This window comes from Lepidochelys kempii, chromosome 26 (assembly GCF_965140265.1).
Source record: "Lepidochelys kempii isolate rLepKem1 chromosome 26, rLepKem1.hap2, whole genome shotgun sequence".
Taxonomy (NCBI): Eukaryota; Metazoa; Chordata; order Testudines; family Cheloniidae; genus Lepidochelys; species Lepidochelys kempii.
In genome coordinates this window covers 9,275,979-9,281,978 of record NC_133281.1, presented here as the reverse complement: position 1 = coordinate 9,281,978, position 6,000 = coordinate 9,275,979, and the positions used below count along the sequence as shown (strand labels likewise).

At 41.0% G+C, this 6,000-nt stretch overlaps 1 protein-coding gene across 1 annotated transcript in view; it reads left to right on the top strand.

Annotated features, from left to right (window-relative positions):
• Nucleotides 1–3,962: 3,962 nt before the first annotated feature.
• Nucleotides 3,963–6,000, top strand: part of LRRTM4 (leucine rich repeat transmembrane neuronal 4) — a 405,463-nt gene continuing 403,425 nt past the window's right edge. The window contains exon 1 of the mRNA XM_073325136.1: nt 3,963–4,018. The gene's annotated coding sequence lies outside the window, so the exon portion shown is untranslated. The remainder of the gene's footprint in view (nt 4,019–6,000) is intronic.

The window sequence follows — 6,000 nt, the reverse complement described above, 5'->3', positions numbered from 1 at the left end:
ATTCACCAAGGGCAAGTCATGCCTGACTAATCTAATTGCCTTCTATGACGAGATAACTGGCTCTGTGGGTGAAGGGAAAGCAGTGGACGTGTTGTTCCTTGACTTTAGCAAAGCTTTTGACACTATCTCCCATAGTATTCATGTCAGCAAGTTAAAGAAGTATGGGCTGGATGAATGCACTATAAGGTGGGTAGAAAGTTGGCTAGATTATCAGGCTCAACGGGTAGTGATCAATGGCTCCATGTCTAGTTGGCAGCCAGTATCAAGCGGAGTGTCCCAAGGGTCGGTCCTGGGGCCGGTTTTGTTCAATATCTTCATAAATGATCTGGAGGATGGTGTGGATTGCACCCTCAGCAAGTTTGCAGACGACACTAAACTGGGAGGAGAGGTAGATACGCTGGAGGGTAGGGATAGGATACAGAGGGCCCTAGACAAATTGGAGGATTGGGCCAAAAGAAATCTGATGAGGTTCAACAAGGACAAGTGCAGAGTCCTGCACTTAGGACGGAAGAACCCAATGCACCGCTACAGACTAGGGACCGAACGGCTCGGCAGCAGTCCTTCAGAAAAGGACCTAGGGGTTACAGTGGACAAGAAGCTGGATATGAGTCAACAGCGTGCCTTGTTGCCCAGAAGGCCAATGGCATTTTGGGCTGTATAAGTAGGGGCATTGCCAGCAGATCGAGGGACGTGATCGTTCCCCTCTATTCGACATTGGTGAGACCTCATCTGGAGTACTGTGTCCAGTTCTGGGCCCCACACTACAAGAAGGATGTGGAAAAATTGGAGAGAGTCCAGCGGAGGGAAACAAAAATGGTTAAGCTGTTAAACGTTGAGGGAAATTAACCATTGGAACAATTTAACTAAGGATGTGGTAGATTTTCCATCATTTGCCATCATAAAATCAAGACTGCATGTCTTTTTAAGATACCCAATAACTCAAATGGGAGTTATGGGCTCAATGCAGAGATTTCTGGTGAGGTACTTTGGCATTTGTACTGCATGAGATCAGAGTAGAGGATTGTCTTGGCCATTTCTGGGCTTAAAATCTATGAATCTATTAAATGAATCAGACAAGGATCTGGCCAAGGCCTTCACAGTTAGTCTTTATATGTTCTGTATGTGCACATGAAATTACTTATGTGAATGTAAAGACTGGTATACAGCCAGTTAATCTGGATATTTATTTGAGCTGGTTGAAATTTTTTGAATTTAGAATTTTTGATGAGATATGAAAATGAAGGGGAAAAAAACGGGGATAGTGTTTTTTTTTATCCCCCCCCCCCCCCCCTCCACTTGTCAACCAATAAATGGTTGGGATTTTCAAAAGCATGGAAGAGAGTGAGATTCACAACTCCTACTGCACGTCAGTGGAAATCAGATGCCAACTGTGCTTAAGTGCTTTGAAAATAATCTCACCTGATGGAGGTATTTGAAATGTTTTGAGTTTCCAAAAATCAGAACAAAAAAATCCAAAGCATTTTGATTCAGACACTTTTTCCAACCAACTCTTTCTTCCTTGTCCAGGTATTTTTAAAATCTGAATTCCATGAATTTTGCCAAATATAAACAGTGTCGCCAGCACTCAACATTTAATTTGGGGTCTGAAAATATCTAGGGTGAAATCCTGGCCTCACTGAAGCCAATGGGAAATTTTCCATTAAATGTATGTGGTCATGATTTTGCCCTTTGTATTTTCTTTAGAGCCCCAGCTGCTGGTGTCTGTGTGGCAATCTCAGCTTTATTATTTTTTTAAGAATAAATTCCTAGCTTTGTGGTTGTGGAGAAAAGCTTGAAGAGGTGACTCAAGTGCACCTCAAAGGCTCAGAACCAGAAGGCAAATACAAGGAAGCCAAAATGTATTATTTTTCTTTTCAGTCTGGTGATTCTGAAACCAATCTCATGATTCTATTAATTCTTTTTTTTTGTGTGGCCTGACTTGTGAGTTTTGAACACTGGGTATTGGCAATACTGTGTAAATGTTCTGTCTTTTGTAAAGGAGGTCAGGAAGAGATAGAAGGCCCAGATACTTCATAGGCTTACTTATCTTTTGATATTTACAATGTTGTTGTAGCTGTGTTGGTCCCAGGATATGAGTGTCAAGGTGGATAAGGTAATATATTTTATTGGACTATCTTCTGAAGAGCTCTTTTTAGCTCCAAAGCTTGCTTATTTCACTGGTCCAATAAGAGGGATTACCTTACCCACTTTGTCACTCTCAGATCTCTTGCTATCTCGGGGGGAGTTAATTTCATAAGGCTCAATAAAAGCGAAGCAGGGAAGGACAGAATGGTGAAGGGATTGAAGCTGACTGAGTAAAAGAAAAAGACATTTGAGGGATATGGAGGTGTGTGGAGATGACATGATCCGAAAGATGAGCAGAGAACATGTGTTCTGAACATATGAACATGAGCAGAGAAGCTGTGTTCTGAACGGATGGGGCAGGAATGGTAAGAGTGTCAGAGAAGAAGCACTCACAATAGTCAGATCACACGGATCTGACTAAGGCTAGGTCATAGAATCGTAGAATATCAGGGTTGGAAGGGACCTCAGGAGGTCATCTAGTCCAACCCCGTGCTCAAAGCGGGACCAATCCCCAACCAAATCATCCCAACCAGGGGTTTGTCAAGCCTGACCTTCAAAAACTTCAAAGGAAGGAGATTCCACCACCTCCCTAGGTAACGCATTCCAGTGCTTCACCACCCTCCTAGTGAAAAAGTTTTTCCTAATATCCAACCTAAACCTCCCCCACTGCAACTTGAGACCATTACTGCTTGTTCTGTCATCAGCTACCACTGAGAACAGTCTAGATCCATCCTCTTTGGAACCCCCTTTCAGGTAGTTGAAAGCAGCTATCAAATCCCCCCTCATTCTTCTCTTCCGCAGACTAAACAATCCCAGTTCCCTCAGTCTCTCCTCATAAGTCATGTGTTCCAGTCCCCTAATCATTTTTGTTGCCCTCCACTGGACATTTTCCAATACACTACACTACAGCCGGCATCGAGTCTCTGAGATCGATTCACTGGTGGTTGATTTAATGGGTCTAGTGAAAACCCCCCAAATCGATTGCAGATCACTCTCCAGTTGACCTCTGTACTCTACCCGCCACAAGAAGAGGAAGGTAAGTCAATGGGAAAGTTTCTCCTGTTGACCCCGCCTCGCGGTGTAGACCCGTACGGTAACTCGACCTAAGGTACCTCAACTCCAGCTACGTTGTTCACGTAAGTGGAGTTGCGTAGCGAAAGTCGACTTACCACAGTAGGGTAGATATAGCCTATGTCCTGGTCTGCACTAAAAAATAAGGTTGACCCAGCTATGTTGCTCAGGGGTGTGAAAAATCCACTGCAGGGCGTTTCTACACTGAAGTACTATGGTACCCCTGTAGTGGTTTAAGTGCAGACAAAGCCAGTGGGTGTGAGTTGACTCTTTTTGGGTAAAGTAATTGGATGTGTACCTAGAACAAGTCAGGAATATTTTTCCAAAACCGGTTTGGTTTTGGTTTTGTTTTTTGGCTGAATCAAAAAAGTGTTGGTACAAGGGGGAAAGGCTTTGAAATTGTCAAATCGTGCTGTTTCGACATGTTCTAAAGGAAAAGTTCTCTTTCTGATCCAAAATGACTTTTTGTTTTGAAATATAACTTCATTTATGCTAAAAAGAAATTAAAAACGAAACATAAAAAAATGTCAAAATCTCAATGAAATGTTTCAGTCAACCCAAAGAGAACTGTTTTTTGATTTGTTTGTTTGCAAACATTTTTGAGATTTTAGCTTTTTGTTTCAATTCATGGTGGCAAACTTATTCAGAAATCTCAAAATTCTTGTGGGACAGGAAAACCATTTTTCTGTCCAGATCTAATTTTATCCTTGATGTCACTGCGAAGTTCCAAGTTGCTGACAGTTGCAATATAGTGATAGGTGTGGTGGTGTTGGTAGATTTGTGATGAAATTTCTCTCTCCTCCTAGGCATGTTGTAAGGGTTATTAGTGACTGTACAGCACTTTGAAGATGTAACGTGCCATGTAAGTGCAATATATTGTTTATTCTCTATTGTTTATTTTTATCATTTCTTTACGAAATGAGATACAAACCGTTAAGTTTAAAGGCTCAAGGCCAAACCTCCATGTGCCCTGACAGAATGACAAAAAACCCCAATCACAGCTGTTATATTGATCAAAAGCTTAACTAAACAAATACAGAGTCATCAGTCTGGATGATAAAGAGTAGATTTCAGTGTTAACAGACTATTGGTTATTAGTATTAATAATTTCTGCAGATTTCTGACAGCAGGCAAGAAACCTTGCCATTTGGATTGGGATCAGCTGAGTACCTAAAACTTTATTTAAACTCTCTACCTCTTGGGTTTACTTAAATAGAATGGGAATAAAAACAGGCATTTTCATCTTTCTCACACAACTTGCTTCCTTTTGGGCTGGGCTTTAGGTCTAGTCAAAAATTGGGGTTCTGACTCAATTAAAATTTTTATGGGAAGAGTCTGTTTTCCTTGACATTTTTGGATATGATTTTTTTCTCTTGGTCCGAAAACTGAAAATATTTAGTTTAGGCCAAAAATATTTTGTTTGTCAACTGAAAACTCTTTTGGTTTTGGCTGAATTCCCAGAGTTTTCGAGTTGGGGTTTTTCAAAGGAAATCTAAAATGTAAACAAAATTATTTTCATTTTTGTGGAAGTTTTCAGCAGGGAAAAAAAATTTCCAACCACCTCTATTGCGATATAGAATATGTGACAGCTTCTGGGATTTTGGCTTCTGGTCTCATATGAAAGCGAGAAAAACAAACATCAAGAAAAATGAAAACTATGGGGAAAGTTTCGTAGGCTTTTTAGATTCTCCTCTCTATTCTCCCTTCTTCCCACTTCCCCCCCAAAAAAAAATTAGATTGAGTTTTTGACAAACTGTTCGATAGATTTTTCTTAGATAATTGTACGTACTAAACCCTATATTAGAAATGTTTATCATGCTTAAAAATGACCTTTAACAATGAAGTTAGCTAACATGATGCTGACCATGACTTTGTTGTGTGTGTAGACATGGACAAATTGTCTCTAGCATCATGTCATCTGTTATGGTTAAACCATTAATCCAGTAGGGTGGGTCCCATCATCAGATTAGCTTACTTGATTGTTAAAAATCAAACATGGTAACGTTTGCTAATGCAGATTCATCGAAGGTCAGAGCCTGAAAGGAGATTTGTAAATCGCCTCATGTCTTTATTCCAGGCCAGAATTAAAACCTGGATCAAAACTCCCCTGTACTTTGAGATGTTGGGTCTGGATCAGAAATTTATTTGCGCCTATCTCTAGTTCTTACTAGAGCTGTTTCCCCATCCCTAGTTACTGAGGGCCAAATCTTGACATCTTTAATTCGGCCTAGATCCTGCACTTGACTTTGTGTGAAGTGGGGAGATGGGGTAGGAGGAGGGAAGCACCCCCCTTGACTTCATCTGGAGTTGATTGCAGGATCGGAACCTCAGTTTTTATTCAGGCAAAATTCCCATTGGAGCCAGTAGTCAAACTGGAATAAAGAGCTCAGGGTTTGAAAGATACCTGAATTTTATTATTGTGAATAGTAGTGGAATTGCTAATGGCAGCATCCAGAGCCTCCAGGGAAGATCAGGGCTCCATTGTACTGGGTGCTGTATAGACACGTAGGTCAGTATTTTCAGAAGACTTCAGTATCTACAATTGAGGACAGATTTTTTTTCTAAAGAGCTTGCTTCCCTTTCAGGCTCATATATAAGTGGCCAGATTTTTCAGAAAGGTCTGCAGGTTGGGTGCTGAGCTCTTTTGAAAATCTGTCTGCAAGTGGTCACTCTGGGGGATACCGGGCCTTGAGCACTTGTGAAAATCTGTGTTTTAGGTAGGTTTCTAAATAGGAGCTGAGTTCCTTTGAAAATCTGACTCATAGCACGAGTTTGTCTGTTATAGGCTGACACTGGTCCTTAAGAGGGAAGAGGCTAGCACACCTGCGACTGTTCAGTTGACCG